The 16,401-nt window shown below is 38.5% G+C and overlaps 1 long non-coding RNA gene across 2 annotated transcripts in view; it reads left to right on the top strand.

The window, feature by feature from the left end:
- LOC138743988 (uncharacterized) overlaps window positions 1-4,127 on the top strand; it is a 44,869-nt gene extending 40,742 nt beyond the window's left edge. For both annotated transcript variants that reach the window (XR_011345167.1, XR_011345168.1), the window contains exon 3: window positions 3,829-4,127. This is a non-coding gene — a long non-coding RNA (uncharacterized lncRNA). The remainder of the gene's footprint in view (window positions 1-3,828) is intronic.
- The last annotated feature ends 12,274 nt before the right edge of the window (window positions 4,128-16,401 follow it).

The raw sequence follows: 16,401 nt of genomic DNA, 5'->3' as shown, positions 1-16,401 counted from the left end.
GAGTCAGGTTATTTCTAATTGTAAACATATTGTGTCTATTGATTATTAATGTGTCTATTTTAATTTTTATCTGCCCTTACTCTTTCAGTCTTTAAAATCATGTAGATAATTTGTACTGATGGAGAGAATGTTTTGGGAAAGCTACAGTATTTTGGAAAATGTTAGCTTGGTTTTCAGTGCAGCTCTCTGCTTTTGAGTCCAAATGACCAGTTTTATTTGTCTTCATAATTCATGGAGAAAAAAAGCACTATTTACAAAAAGTTATTACTGGCTGTTAGCTCAATGCAATGTAAACGACAGTGACCAGGGTTTGAATCTGGTGCTGTCTGTAAGGAGTTTGTACATTCTTCCTGTGCCTACGGGAGTTTTTTTTTTCTGGGCACCCTGGTTTCCTCCCACCCTTCAAAGCATATACTTTGGTGTTAATTAGGTTAATTAGGGTACTTGGGCAGTGTGGGCCGGAAGGGCCTGTTTCCATGCTGTATGCCTAAATTAAAAAAAAACTTAAAAGAGTAAATCTGTTAAGGTGCTATTTCTTATAATAACCACAATATATTTTAAGGTCACCCATGAAAATATTACTTGAAAGCAATATATGCCTCAATGCTGAAAGTTTGGAGTGGCAAAGCACGAGGTTAATCTCAGCTGAATCTTGACCTCAGTCTATCTACAATGAGAGTATATGCAATATCATTCAAATAACAAGGCACAGATTAATTTTTCTTTCTTTTCTAATCAATGAAAATGTAAATTTTCCTTACAATTATGCAATAATTCATCTTACAAATGCACTGTTTAACGTTCAATAAAGATTAAGGATTTAATTTGCAAAGCCTTTACATTTAATAAAATAACCAAAGCAATATTTCTGGTTTACATTACACCTGTTTGGCACAAAACAATCCATCTTCTGAGTAGCCCTTTGCCACAACAATCCAAACATCATTCAAATTGCTTTTTTGTCGAATACTTTCAAACATCCCAGACAGGTGGAATTAAGAGCCTTAGATGAGTGAATTAGACACCTCAGGTGTGTAAAATATGGGTGAGCTACATGCTAAAAGACTATTATTCAAAATGAAGGTAACAAGTAGGGCAGAAATAGGATGCAAGATTTCCGAAATGACCCAAGACTGGAAGTTGATCACTTGCAGTAAATCTTCCTTTGGTGTTGGAAGAGGAAGAGATTCTGCTCTTACTCCAGTGGAAACATAAGGAAATATGATTTTCCTCTCCCTCTCCAAATACTTCTTCATTAGGTTTTGCCCGAGGACTACCTGCAACTCTTGCAGATCAACAATGAAGCTGTTGTGCAGGGAGGCAGTTGGTTCATTATTTAATAATATCCCAAAACCACGTGATCATAGATATGTTAATTTCTCTTAGGATAAAGATCAAAGAGCAATCCTGTAAGTAGAGTTTAGAATTAATTGTTGATTGCTACATTAAAAAAAATAAAAGCAGAAAATGCTGAAAACACTTAACATTTCAGGCAGCATCTGTGGAAGGAGAAACAAAGTTAATGTTTCAAGTCAGATCAAGCAATCAGAATATTCTGGCTGGATCTCATCATTGTTCTACGTTAATGATTCCAATAAATCCAGAGATCCACACCAGATGCCATCTCTCCTGCTCTCTACCTGTGGATACCAATGACACCAGTGTCAGACTACTGTTCATAGCTCTGTCTTAAGAACCATAATCCCTCGCAAACCCATTCCCAAACTTTGGGATCCTGGAATCAGTGTAACTGGATCCTTGACTTCCTTGACTGACTCCGCAGTCAGTGAAGCTGAGAACAACACCTCCACTGTGATCACGCTCAACACTCCTCAACAATGTGTACTTAATCCTCTATCATACTCCCTCTGCACCCAAGACAGCACAGCTAAATTTCTAATGACAACACAGTATGGGCTGGGTATCTAATAACGATGAGACGGAATGCAGGATAGCGATCGGAAATCTATTTGCATGATGCCAAGATAAAACCCTCTCCCTCAATACCTCTTCCCTTAAGATGAAGATCATCACTGATTTCAAGTGAGGGGTAAGAAGGGAAGAGGACATCCTGTCCACATTAATGGCACTGTAGTTGAAAAAGTGGATAGGTTCAAGTTCTTAGGAGTTAATATCTTCAATGATCTGATCTGTAACAAGCATGTTGACATGATGGTCAAGAAAGTGCACCAATGGTTCTTACTTTCTTGATGTTTGGCTTGCCCCTCCCCCAATCCCTCAACAACTTCTAAAGGTGCACTATCAAAAGCATACTTGCTGGACGGATCGCAGTGGGGTATGTGAGCTGCTCTGCTCAAGATTGGAAGAAACTTACGGAAGATAGCTCAGAACATGATTCAAATTGCTTTCAACTCTATGGACTACATCTAGAGAACCCATTGACAAAGAAAGGTAGCAAAAACACAAGGACCCATCGCACCCCTGATACTCTCTTTTTCGTCCTCTCATCAGGAAGCTTAATAACTATGCACACTTGAATCAATGGGCTTCAAGAGAATATCTTCTTTGCAGCAATCAGGGTCCTGAAGAAACCCCATAACAGTGCTCCAATGTAGCCTTTACTTGGTGCTGATTGACCTTCCTTTCATTGTAATCCTGTAAATTGTGCTCTATACATGGCTGGGTATAATGGAGGATATAATCCATCAATCTGTTTGCAGAGGAACCCTTCTTACAGTGCTAGGTATTTTGTGAGAACTAAACTTAAAAATGTTTCAGACGTGACAGAAATAACAGAGAATAAAAACTGACGAGTAGCTGTTGGGACAGCCGGTGATTTCTATTGTAGGTGAATTTTGTGTTTGTGCAACTGTTTCATTTGTCTCTCTATTAGCCCTGAAGGCTTGATTCACAAAAATCTAAAGAACTTGACAAACTAAGTGAAGAGGTGAAAGAATCCACATTCCAAAGACTTTCAAGGATTGTTGGTCAATTGGTCACATGGGTGTATTTGGTCAGTGCAGGTTCATGGGCCAGAAGATCCTGTAATCACGCTGCATTTCTAAATTAAAAATTAAATGAAATTGCAATATAGTATTTTATTCATAAAATATTGTAATCATTATAATAAGGGATACATTTTGGAAAGAATTCTAACGATCAAATCAAAGATTGTTGGAAGTTGGGGAACAATTGTGGTAGATGAATCTGAATATCTTGCCGATTTGTATTAAAAACACACCAAAATGCTGGAGGAACTCAGCTGGTCTTTCAGCGTCCATAGGAGACAAAGATATATTACCGACATTTTGGGCCTGAGCATTTCTTCAAGGAATAACGCTGATTTGTACGCCTGGCTGCCTTTCACATGTGTTCTGTGCTGATCAATGCCCATGGTTCAAGACCTTCTTTTAATGAGAATTAGGCTGCTGCCTCCATTTACTGTCCTGGCCCCTGTGCCCATGGCCACTGTCTGGTTGCACTACGTTTCCCTGAATGTGAAGGGCCAGGCCAACTCTCAGCCCACAAATGACAGAGCTTTAGGTAGAAAGGATTCTGAGTGGGGGGGGGGGGGTGGGTTGACCTCAGGTGTCACAACGCAAGGCCCAGAACATCCTAGCAATCTTGGCCAGGTTGTTTGTTAGCTGACAAAGGCTGCAAAAGGCCCTTGGCATTTTTTCAGTCAGAGAAAATTAAAAATTAAATAGATTTTTGTGATTTGAAAATTAAAATAAAATATAATTTCAATTACAACATTAAAACCAAATAGATAATTAAAAATATAAACACATTTAAAGTTGCTCATTTTCTGAGGGTCAGATATGAACCCTATCTGATATTAATGATAATCTGGTTTCTCTCTTTCAGAACCATGTCCCATGGTGAGCGAATAAATAACATGGATGGTCAGACCTTCAGGATTTCTCTTGTACAGCACATGTGTGGAAATTCTGAGATCTCTTAAGGCATGAAGAACTAATCTGATCTCTTTGGAGCAATCAGCTACTAGCCATTGTCATTGGGCTCATTGTATGGACATTAGCTTCCTGTTCATTTTAGTGCATTGTTCATTCAGTTTCCTCCATGATCCACAGACTGTGAATGTTTTCTTCAAACTTGACCATTTATTCTAGACCACATTGAGGTTTTAAGGCAAATAAATGTTTATAAATGGACAAAAAAAACTGTTATATGCAAAAGACAGAATAATTTGTAAGTTTGGTGAACTATAAAGCACATCAGAGAACTACTGTAACCAACATACCACTTTTGTGATAAAATTAACTGCAATATTACAGACTGCAAATTAGTTTAACTTAGAGATATAGCACTGTAACTGGCTGTTCTGGCCGCACTGCCCAAATACACCCATGTGGCCAATCAACCTACTAAACGCGTGTGATTTTGGAACGTAGGAGGAAATTGGAGCACCCAGAGGAAACCCATGTGTGATAGTCCAGATTCTATCACCAATGTGTATATGTACATATTTACAGATGGTAGTGTAGGATGACTGTGATTGGCTGAGAGTGTAGCCACACCTACTGGCAGGTGTTAAAGGATTGCTCCTAGCCAGACCAGATCATTCTGGACTGGTCGACCTACTTGTGATATACTCCAGTCTTTTAGTTAATAAAAGCCTTGGTTTGGATCAACAAGTCTTTGGTTCTTTCGACGCCCATTACACCACGCGGTTGAGGGAAGAACATGAAAACTCCTTACAGATAGCACTGGATTTGAACCTGGATCACTGGTGTTGATACAGCATTGTGCTAACTGTGCAGCGTCATTTAAAAAGTCTGTTTTGTCTCTCCAAACAGTGCCTTTAAGTTTAATTATAAGGTGCATTGACCAGAAGGTATTTGGAAGGAGAAAAGGGGATGATTTCCAGAGTTAGGGGTTGGACCATATCATACCTATGCCCTTCCAAAAGTCATGATGAATTCTGATGGAAATGGGAATAGGGTAAATGTACACCTGTCCCAAAGTGATTGACAGGATATTAATGACAAGAGCTGAAATACAAGAAATTCATTTAGTCATATTTTACTCAGTGGAAGCCTGTCTGCAGAGCGGCTGGCCAAATCAGGAAGGAACTGTGTGTTTAGGTTTCAGCTGCTCACAGATCTTGGCAGAGGTAATTAAAAAGAGGAAATCAGGGAGGTATGGCACATTTATCCAAAATTAAGTAAAAAGACTAACTCATAGACACACTTCCATCTGACCTTACAGTTCACACTATTCATTTGATGGTGTACTGTACAAATATGCTTCAGACGGGAGGAATGTTTCATTAGGAACTTTCCTCCGATTCCATTGCAACTTGATCTGTATAAATACTGATTAACATAAAATTCTCACCAAAAACCAATGTACTTCAAAACATTTGACTGATTATCCCAAATACTCGGGCACTACCTTCTCTTTCCTTTTCCCATCTGCATGTATCTGAATCTGAAGACCATTAACAACAGAGCCATGGATGTCGCTGGTGCTTTGATGCTCGCTTGGAACACTGAAATGACCTTGGTACACATTAAAAGTCCCACTATATGAGAACATTCTCAGATGCTCCTTACAAATTTTGCTTCCTGAAAACAAACTGGGGATTATGATACACAACTTCAAGCTGAACACAAAGATAATTTCATATTTGCTGCATCACACAGGAAGATGGAGAAACATTAAATTACTGTATTTGATGGCATACAAGATCCAGTTTATTCCCGAAAAATGGCTCAAAAATATCCCACGGATCTTGCATAGGAACTTGAAATGAGAATGATAATGGTGAGTAAGGCCAGGAGTGATGATTGTCACCGTGTGTCTCACTAACATCACTGCTATTTATTGATGGGGGCAAGTGGCCTGCTGTGAAGGATGAGCATGGTAGTGGGATCAGTGTGGGGTTGGGGGCTAGTTGTTGGGAGACTCTCCCAGTGGCTCGCTGTCAGTTCCCGCACTGGCCCCCAGGAGAGAGAAGGGTAGCGGGACCAGTGCAGGGACTGACAGCGGGCTACCAGGAGAGAGTGGATCAGCGGGCCGCCAGGAGAGAGCGGGTAGCAGGACCAGCATGGGGACAGGCAGTGGGCCACCGGGAAAGAGCAGGACAGCGGGCCGCTGGGAGAGAGCGGGTAGCAGGACCAGCATGGGGACAGGCAGTGGGCCACCGGGGTAGAGCAGGACAGCGGGCCGCTGGGAGAGAGCGGGTAGCAGGACCAGTGTGGGGACAGGCAGTAGGCCACTGGGAGAGAGCAGGTCGTTAGGAGAGAGCATGTAGTGGGACCAGCGCGGGGACTGACAGTGGCAGTTTGTTTGTATAAAATGGTTTCTGCTACAGCTAAGCTTCTTTTGTTTTCTCTGGTAAATTACAGCAGTACTATTATTAAAATTTTTTTTTTTCCTGTTGTCCTAGTTGCATGTTTTCTCCAAGTTTTAAATGCTTATCCATAAATACACTAAAAATAAATTCTTAATATTTCCCACTGAAAAGGGAGGGGGGTGGGGTCTTATATGCCATCAAATTGAATTTATCATGTTTAACTGCATAATGATGCTTACACATTGCATTACTGACCTAAAAATGTCTGTCACTGATTTTCATTTGTCCTCTCGTGTCAGTGTCCAACAATAGTCGGCCAGCATTGAAGTCCAGTTGCCCTGATATCGCTTTTCCGTGGTCTCAAAGGCCTAGTGAAACCTTTCACCTTGTTCATCACTGACTGCACCAAGATCAGCAGGGAAGAAATTCAAGTGCTAATGCAGAAAATGAATTTTCAATGACATGTCACAATTCGTGGTTTTGTATACTACAAGTTTGCTGATGACCCCACAGCTGTCGGCAGAATCACAAACGGCAATGAGGAAGTGTACAGGAGGGAGAGAGATCAGCTCGTTGAATGATGTAATGGCAACAGCCTTGCGCTCAACGTCAGCAAAATCAAAGAGATGATGGTGGACTTCAGGAGGAAGTCAGGAGAACACGACTCAGTCCTCATCAAGGACTCAGTAGTGGGGAGGGTCAAGAACTTCAAATCTTTGGGTGTCAACATCTCAGAGGATCTGTCCTGGAGCCTCCATGTTGATGCAATCACAAAGAAAGCTCGCCAGCAGCTAGACTTTGTGAGGTGTCTGAGGAGATTCGGTATGTCACCGAAGACTCTCGTAAACTTCTGCAGGTGTACCATGGAGAGCATTCTGGCTGGTTGCCTCACTGACTGGCATGGAGGCGCCAACTCTCAGGACAAGAATAAACTCCAGAGGATTGTTAACTTGGCCTGCAACATCGCAGGCAACAGATTCCACTCAAATGAGGGCATCCACGTGAGGCGATGTCTTAAAAAAGTAGCTTCTATCTTTAAAGATCCCCACCATTGTAAGGTAAAACATCATGAGATGGGAATGTGTAAGGAGTTACCCTGTACAGGGCTGTAACAAGATGTGAATGCATCCTTGTACTTACAAGATAAGAGAGACATTGATGGATTGAGAGGCAGGAAGCTAGCAGGGAAAGGATAGCAACAGTTTTAGTCATTGGACAAGTAATGATATGATGATGTTCTAAGCACGTATCCAAGGGTATAAAAAATCACCATTTTGCTGATAACGGCAAAATGCATTCTCCGACTAACATGGTTAGTTGCAAGTGTTACAATCCGGTAATAAAGAACAAAGAACCCTGATTTCGACTCAGTCTGGTGTTTGTCTCACTCATTCATGAACAAAGCAGACCTAACACCACCCAGGCCATGACCTCTTCACTCTGCTACCATCAGGGAATAGGTACAGGAGTCTAAAGACTAGTACTCAATGGCACAAGGAGAGCTTCTTCCCCACTGCCATCATATTCCTGAATAATCAGTGAACCAAAGACACTTTTCATACACGATTATTGTTATTATTATTTTATTTTTATCGTAATGTTGTAAGATGGTTACAATATGTATGTTTGCGCTACGATGTTGCAGCAAAACACATTTCATGACTTTTTCTTGACAAGAAATTCTGATTCTGAAGTAAAAACATGACAGAAAATCACAAAAATAGGTTATATCTAAAAATGGTACGTAAGAAAATTTTAAAGTGATTTTCATGATCAGTAGCCAAAATCCATAAAATATACCGAAGTGTTAATGAAGCAAAATCAGAATTTTCCAGTGTTATCTGCTCCAATGCAGGGAAATAATAACTAGTTACACACAGGATGTCCAAGAAGAATATCTGCTCTAAATAGTCCACTGGAGAAGGACTTGTTTTATATATAAAAAAGCTTTGAATGGCTGTTTTAAGGAAAGGAATTTTTGGAGACACCAGAAGGAGAAGGTAATCATGGCTGTATTATTTAATAGCTGAAGGAGTACCTCAGTTTTATAATTGGCCCATGTCCTCATCTTCCCTGTTGTCTTCTGGCACTCTCTTTCTTCCTTGCTGTTCTAAAAGAATCCTCAGATGTTCCCCTAGTAGTCATCTTCCCTTGAAACACTTGCTCAAGTGAGTAGATACAGATTTTTTTTTTCAAATATCAGATTTATTGTCAGAGTACAAACATATCATCACATGTAGCCCTCAGATTCTTTTTCCTGAAGGTGAGGGCAGAATTTCTACTTATTGGTAGTGCAAAAAAACTGTATTCAATTTACACATGTAAACAAATAAAGAAATGTAAACAAACTGATTGTACAATGTAAAGAGAATAAATAAATAAAGTGTAAAACTAAGACCTGTTCAATGAGCCCCTGATTGAGTTTGTTGTTGAGGAGTCTGATGGTGGAGGGGTAACAGCTGTTCCTGAACCTGGTGGTCCGAGTCTTGTGGCACCTCTACCTCTTTCCTGATGGTAGCATTGAGAACAGAGCGTGCTCTAGGTAATGTGGATCCTTGATGATTGCTGCTGCTCTCCAACGGCAGCGTTCCCCGTAGATGTTCTTAATGGTGTAATGGGGCTTGCCTTTGATGTCCTTTGCTGTGTACACTACCTTTTGCAGGGCTTTACACTCAGCTGTATTGGTATCCCCATACCAGACTGTGATGCAGATGGTCAGCACACTTCCCACCACACATCTGTAGAAATTTGCTAGGGTTTCCAATGTCATACCAAACCTCTGAAAACTCCTGAGAAAGAAGAGGTACTGATGAGGTTTCTTTATGATGCTATTGGTGTGTCGGGTCTAGGAAAGATCCCTTAATCTTATCATTGTTTGCTCCAAAGTTCCATGAAATATATTTGCATATAACAAAATATCATAAACACAAGATAACAAATTATGTATTTCATTGAATCCCTTCAAACATATAAAATTATCTATTCCTCCCCATTTAATTTAATGAGCCTTATCAGATGTGTGTCAAGTCTGGCCAGATTCAAGCTGAGTGGGTAGATTTTCCATCATAAACACAGGGAAATTTGTTTAAATTTGTGCTGTTCTATTGGGGAGTACAACAGCTTTGTCTCAAGAACTGTGATTATTTGAAACTTACTCCTCTGATCTAACTTTTAGCAGTTATTGATCTAAAAGCTGGCAACATCAAACAGTACAGCTGTCTCAGTTATTTTAAATAGATAATGCAGAGAAGTATAGAGATTTATCCAGAGGAGCCTTTATATTTTCAAAATATATTAATAAATTCAAGAAATAATTGTTATAGTAGATTCAACAATAGTATAGTCTGCATCACCCATGTCTATGATCTCGAATATTATGGGTTCAAGTTTCAAGTTTTGTGATGTGGACAAAATAGACAAATAATGCTTTCCTCTGTTTGCTCCATAAAGGCAGATAAAGAGGAGCTACTCTTCCAGTGCCACTATTACATGAGAATGAAAAGGAAATGAGAGTTTCTTCAGAGACATTGAAAATGCCATCTACTCCAATGCCATTGACTCCTGCTTCCCCGCAACCTCCGTAGCTGCATGCCCTGCAGTCAACCCAAGCTTGAACCCTCAAAGTCACCCTCATTGGCCCTGGTTCCAAACACCGAAAGTGATTGGCAGACACAGAGAGAGCAGCACTTGCTCAGTACAGCTTTGGTCAACCGAGAATTTTATTTTCATGTCACTAGAGAAATACTTGAATCAAAACCTACTGAAACAGAGGAGCTTAATCCTTTGAATAATCCCTCTCTGGCACAATTTGATCCGTCCAGTCCTGCCTTTCCTATATTTTTTTTCCCTCTGTGTTGTCACTTTAAAAATCTCCAGCGATCCGAATGTAATGATTGATAGATTCAAAGTCAAACTCTGCCTTTTTATCCTTAATTTTTCTTATAATCCTTGATCCTTTTTTTGCCCAGAAATTGCTTCTGGATAATTTGAATAGGTTCAAGTCCAGCTCAAGTGATACAAACCATACCTTGGAGACACTTCATCTGCAGGACTGAGGGTGCTGTCTGTGAGATGGGATTTTAAACTGAATTTTCATCTGCGCCCTCTCAATTGGTTGCATAACTTTCTGTGGGATTATTTCAAAGTAGAGCAGGAGAGGTATAAAGGTGTCCTGGCTAACATTCATCTCTCATTCATCACCATGTAAAAAGATCAATTGGCCATAATTGCAACATCGCATGGCTCTTTGGAAACCTGTTGTGGACACATTACCTGCAAAATTCCTTTTGTTACAAGAGCAATTGCATTCCTGAAGTATTATCCTGGGTGAAAAAAACACCAGGACATGATTGAAGCATGAAAGTCACTGTACATATTAAATCTGTCTTTAAGTAGAACAGTTGTGATTCTGTTATTACCATAGCATAAACACTTTAAAATAAGAGCTTATAGCAGGCTAGGTAATTCTAGAAATCTGTGTCTGCTTCAAGAAAGGTCCACCTTTATATCAGAATAAACTTTATTCTTTTATTGCAGATAATCAATTTTTGAAAAATTGAGATCAAAAGGGAATTAAAAGAGTTGAGAATTGCTTTGAAGCCAGAAAATTTTTAACCTTTAATCGTATGAAAGACAAATTTCAAATTCCTTCAAACACCTTTTTTTGTTATTATTAAGTTAAAAAAAAATTATTGGAACAATTAGGTCATGATTTAAATTACCTAGGCAGTCTTCGATAGAATTATTACTCAATTACGAATATTCAAAAAATTTTATTTCAGAATTGTATAAGTTGTTACAAAATAAATTGCCTAAACCTGATTTTCATAAATCTAGAATGAAGTGGGAAGTGGATTTAGATAGAAAGATGGATGAAAAAGTATAGAGAAATATATGTAGAGATAGTACAATGAAAGTAATAAATGTACGTTATAGATTAGTTCAGTGTAATTTTTTACATCAATTATATTTGACTCCATTTAAATAAAAAAAAATTCAGCTCATTTCCTCAGATACATGTTTTAGATGTGGTCAAGAAGTAGGTACTTTTTTACATTCGACATGGACTTGCTTTCTAAGGTTAAAAATTTTTGGTTGAAAATTAAATCTTTTTTAGAGCAGATTTTAAAAATAGATTTACCTCTTGATCCAATGTTATTTTTGTTAGGTGATATTAAATCAACGGCTTTAAAATTGAAGCTAAATATGTATCAAATTGAGTTTTTGCGTTTATCAATAGCGGTCTCGAAGAATGTTTAGCTATTACGTGGAAATCTGATTTAAATTTACGGATGAAAAGATTGCATAATGAAAAGAAAGCCTGTATTCCTTTAGAAAAGATTACATGTAATTTGAGAGATAAATATTCTTTTTTTATTAAAGTTTGGAGCCCTTACTTGAAACCTGTTGATATTAAAGTATGAGGTCTCGATCCGCCCCAGTGGACATCTTCACTCCTGCAGCCAAGAAGCTTCATAGTTATAACTTTAAGATTAAATAATGATCTCCCTTTTCTTCCTTTCTTTCTTTGTAGTTGGGGCAGGGAGGAGGGAGGGTAATAGTTGGGAGGTTGGGTTTTTTTTCCTATATATGGAAATGATTGATCATATGATGTATGTACTTTGATGTAGAAATTATTGTTATGTCTGTATTGCTTAATCTTAAATAAAATATTAAAAAAAGGGCCACAGTTGTCCTCTGAGCATCAACATTGTCATAACTTGTGGCCATTCTGTATCAACAAAGATTCATTATGAAGGCAGTAATGTAACTCCTTTGATAGAGTGGAGAGTCTTGGAGGACAAAGAAAATACACTTTTACAGATGGTGAATTTTCAATAAATTTTATCATTTCTGGCATCTATTACCTAAAATGTGCCAACAGAACCATTTATCAAAGCTGTACTCTCTCAATTTAATTGTTGCTATTATAAAATGAAACCATGCATTCAATCCTAGGGTCTTTAATGAAGGCTACCTATGAAACATACTGTTGATTCACAACAGTCAGAAACCAGTAATGCCTACTGGGGTGAACAAATAAGCATGATCTTCAGTCAAGGAGCAAACAAATATAATGTGGTTCAGCTGTTAAATAAACCATTGCAGAATTTACTGTCTACTTAAACTAACAATGATGAACACAATCTCTTCATGGAAACTAATATGGTGTTTTTAATATTTGCAATTGTGAATAATGTACTAAGTTTTACATACAGCTCATATGGTTACTGGCTCTTAGGCTGATGTCAGTAAAGAAGTCCTCTGACTTTGCACACAAGATCTATTGTCATATTTGCCAAAAATAGATAGACTGTGGGATTTTCCTAAACATTCTCAGTAATCGTATTGTATGAAAGGCCGATGAAAACGATTGAGTATCAAATATATCTCTGAATTGTTGAATCAGAAAATAAACTAAGCATCATATATCATGTAAAGCATGCTTCTTATAGATTGGTAACAGAGAACAGATGAAGAAGATATATAAAACTTGAAGGTTTCCATAATTTGGATGTTGCATTTTAATATTAAATGTTTACCTAGATGCTTTTAAGGGTTAGAATTTAGTATCTCTTCAGTTATCGACTTTGGTCATTTTTTTTTTTTTGCATTGATACCAATAAAGTTCACTTGCACATTTCCAAACTAGTATTGCAACTGAAGCAAGAACCATTGTGCTTCAGAATTACCATTGTTTCTTTCTTTGGCTTGGCTTCGCGGACGAAGATTTATGGAGGGGGTAAAAAGTCCACGTCAGCTGCATGCTCGTTTGTGGCTGACAAGTCCGATGCGGGACAGGCAGACACGATTGCAGCGGTTGCAGGGGAAAATTGGTTGGTTGGGGTTGGGTGTTGGGTTTTTCCTCCTTTGCCTTTTGTCAGTGAGGTGGGCTCTGCGGTCTTCTTCAAAGGAGGTTGCTGCCCGCCAAACTGTGAAGCGCCAAGATGCACGGTTTGAGGCGTTATCAGCCCACTATAATGTCTGCATCCATCTCGACAGTTGTGGCATAAGAAAGCTTCAAAATCAGTGGCAACTTCCAGATTTTTTTTTAAAAGCATTATCATAACATGCTTACTTTGTAATTACATTTTGTTGTTTGGCTCCTTTGTGGATGATGGCTACGTCTTTACATAAAGGTTGACTCACATCTTTATATAAAGGCTGACTCATTCTATCAGGACAATTGTTATGTGGCCAACTTGCTGAGTAGTAAATCTGGGCTTTTCATGGTTTTATGATGGCTCATGCCACATTGACCCTGATGATGAATCTGCTCATTGTCACTCCCTCTCTCCTTCCCTCCGGAACACACTGAGCAGTAAGATAGCCCTATCCACTAATCGTGAGTAGAAAATGACCACCTGCTACAGAAGCCATAATCTAACTGCAGTGCAAAAGTTTCCTTTATGCTGTCAAATTATATTGCAATTTCTGTTTTATGTGGCATATTTTATGATGCTTTACCATCTGTGGCAATAGCTTACTATGATTATTTACATACACAAGAATCCACATCCATCTGCCAGGTACAACTGTCCCATAATGGGCTAACCCATTTTCACAGTAACACAAATGACTGATGATTTGCACATTGAACATTCATAACTTGCCATCTTAACTGCACAATAGAAAGGACAGGTAGCACTTTTAAGGAAAAAATGTTTGCAAAATCATCTCTACTCAAAGTATTATTTTGTACTTTGCATTTAAAGCACACCATTATGCGTAAATACAGTGCAAAGCATTCGATTGTGACTATTGTGAGAAAATGAATGACTTAGGCTTAAAATATTATTTTGTACTGTTTATAAACGTTAGTCCTTCCCGAATATATATGGACTAATATATATTCATATACCCGAGGAGAAGTATGAATATTTTATTCAGCTGCTTCACAGCAATTGAGTTCAGTCAAAAAAAAAACTCCAAGACAAAAGATAGGAGTCAAATCCTCATTTAGGCCCAGCTGCCTGAATTTATGTCTATTTATTGAAATGAGAAGTGCATTCTAAGAGGGTACATTTGGTCTACTTATTGTGATTGAGCATGAAAAGTCTGCCCCGTTTGTCTCAAAATTCCATAGTAACTGTACCGTATAAACATTTTAAATGACTAGTCTTATATTAGTTAAAAGCAGTAACAGCCTCAACAGTTAACTGCAATGTAAATCACTGAAATTGTAGTCGAAGAGACCAGAAACAAAAGTCCAAGATTGCAGGACAACGAGAAGTCCGAGACTTGAGGGTGCATTCATTTTCTGTTAAGATTGAATATTTTAGCTGCATGATACATAGCTGGTCGATTATCAGCTTCCCATACTGAGTGGTTCATCACTGGAAAATTATTTAAAAAGATTACAACAGTTGTCTCAATGTTCCCTCGCCTGCCTGGTGCTGCTACAAAGTGGCATCATCTGACCAAAGTGCCTTCTTTACATCAAAACATCTCTTTATCTTTATTGTGCAGAAGCTCACTTTTAACAAGAGGCAGATTGAGAGACACCATTTCCACATACTGTACCAGGATAATTTGCACAAATGGCAAACCTGAAATGTAATTGTCCAACATTGCATGTATTTTAAATATTTTCCATCTCAGTCTTGATGGTTATTTTGTCTTACTTTTGTATTGCCATATTAATAAGTGCTAATAGAGATAAAACATATTTGACTAATATACCTCTTTTATATGACTTACAATATCTCAATAGTAGCAGCTCATGTAACCAGAGATTAAGAGCAATGCAGTTACAACTTTGGAGTGAGATTCACAGATTAGAACAATTATAACATTTTAATAGAAAGTATATGTAATTTATGCTGTTAAGAAGATATACATATTTCATTCATAGTCCAAAAAAAATGCATTTTATAGCTGTTCCACAGGAGAGATGAAAACACCTTGTTAAATGTGTTACTAATCTATGTTTTATTCACTATTTGAAGCATCTTATACCCTATATTTTTCACAGCATTATGACGGAAGAGTAAATATTCAACTACTGATGGAGGAAACAAAAACATCACACATCTCACATCCTACTCTTCATCATTTGTTTCCTGATATTGTCTAACAAGCACAGAATGTGAGGTTAAAATGTAAGGTTGGCAATGAACCATTTATATTAATATTGTTATACACTCGGCAAATAATTGCATGTTATATTGAAGTGTTGAATAGTTCTGTCTCTGAAGTAACATTATTTCACTTCATCATCAATGTCTTTGAAAGGATAGCTTTAGCACCACATTAATATGGACTCTGGCAATATTTAGCATGGGTGCTTTATCCATCTTGGAAAGCAGGCATCTGATTTGAACAGTTGAATCCTTTGAATTTGTAATAGGGTTTTTAGGACTCTGACTGGCAGTCTGGATTGGAGTTTGCACTCTGTACACTCTGACCAAAGTGATTATGGAGGAACCAAAGAAGCTTATCTAAAATAAATAGAGAATTATTCATGGTTTAGAATGAGTTGCTCAAAAATAGTCTGGAGGCCATTACTACTCTGAGGACCTCCCTGCCTCAAAATGTCCACTGATTGTGGCCTCCATCACACCTGCCTTCCTGACAGATGGACAGCCTGACATTGGAACTGGATGCCCGAAGGAGAAAATGGATTTCTTCACTTCCCCAATCAGTGAGGAACATCTCCACAATCTCCAGCAGCACTGTAGCATCTTAGAGCTGCGTTCTTAGCCTCCAGCTCTATACTGTTTCCACTTTCGACTGTGTCGCTTGGTATGACAACAACACCAGTTATAAATTTGCTGTCAATGCCACAGTAGTGGGCTGTATAAAAAGAGGTTATGAGTCAGAGGAGGGAGAATGAAAACTAGGCTGGACCTCTCATTCAATGTCACCAAAACCAAGGAGGTGATTGTAGACTTTAGAAAGGGAAAACTAGTGACCATTGGGGGATCAGAACTGGAGAGGATGAGCAAATTTCAATTCCTGGGAGTCACTATCTCAGAGGGCCTTCCAATCCACTCAGCTCATCTGGAAGAAAGCCCATCAACACCACTAGTTCCTCAGGAGTTTGTGTAGATTTGGCTTGATACTGGAAACCTTGACAAACTTTTAAAGATGTGTAGTGGGAAATGTGCTGACTGGCT

Source organism: Narcine bancroftii, chromosome 10, assembly GCF_036971445.1.
Source record: "Narcine bancroftii isolate sNarBan1 chromosome 10, sNarBan1.hap1, whole genome shotgun sequence".
Lineage (NCBI taxonomy): Eukaryota > Metazoa > Chordata > Chondrichthyes > Torpediniformes > Narcinidae > Narcine > Narcine bancroftii.
The sequence above is the reverse complement of the archived record's forward strand: the minus strand, read 5'-3'. Positions and strand labels throughout refer to the sequence as shown.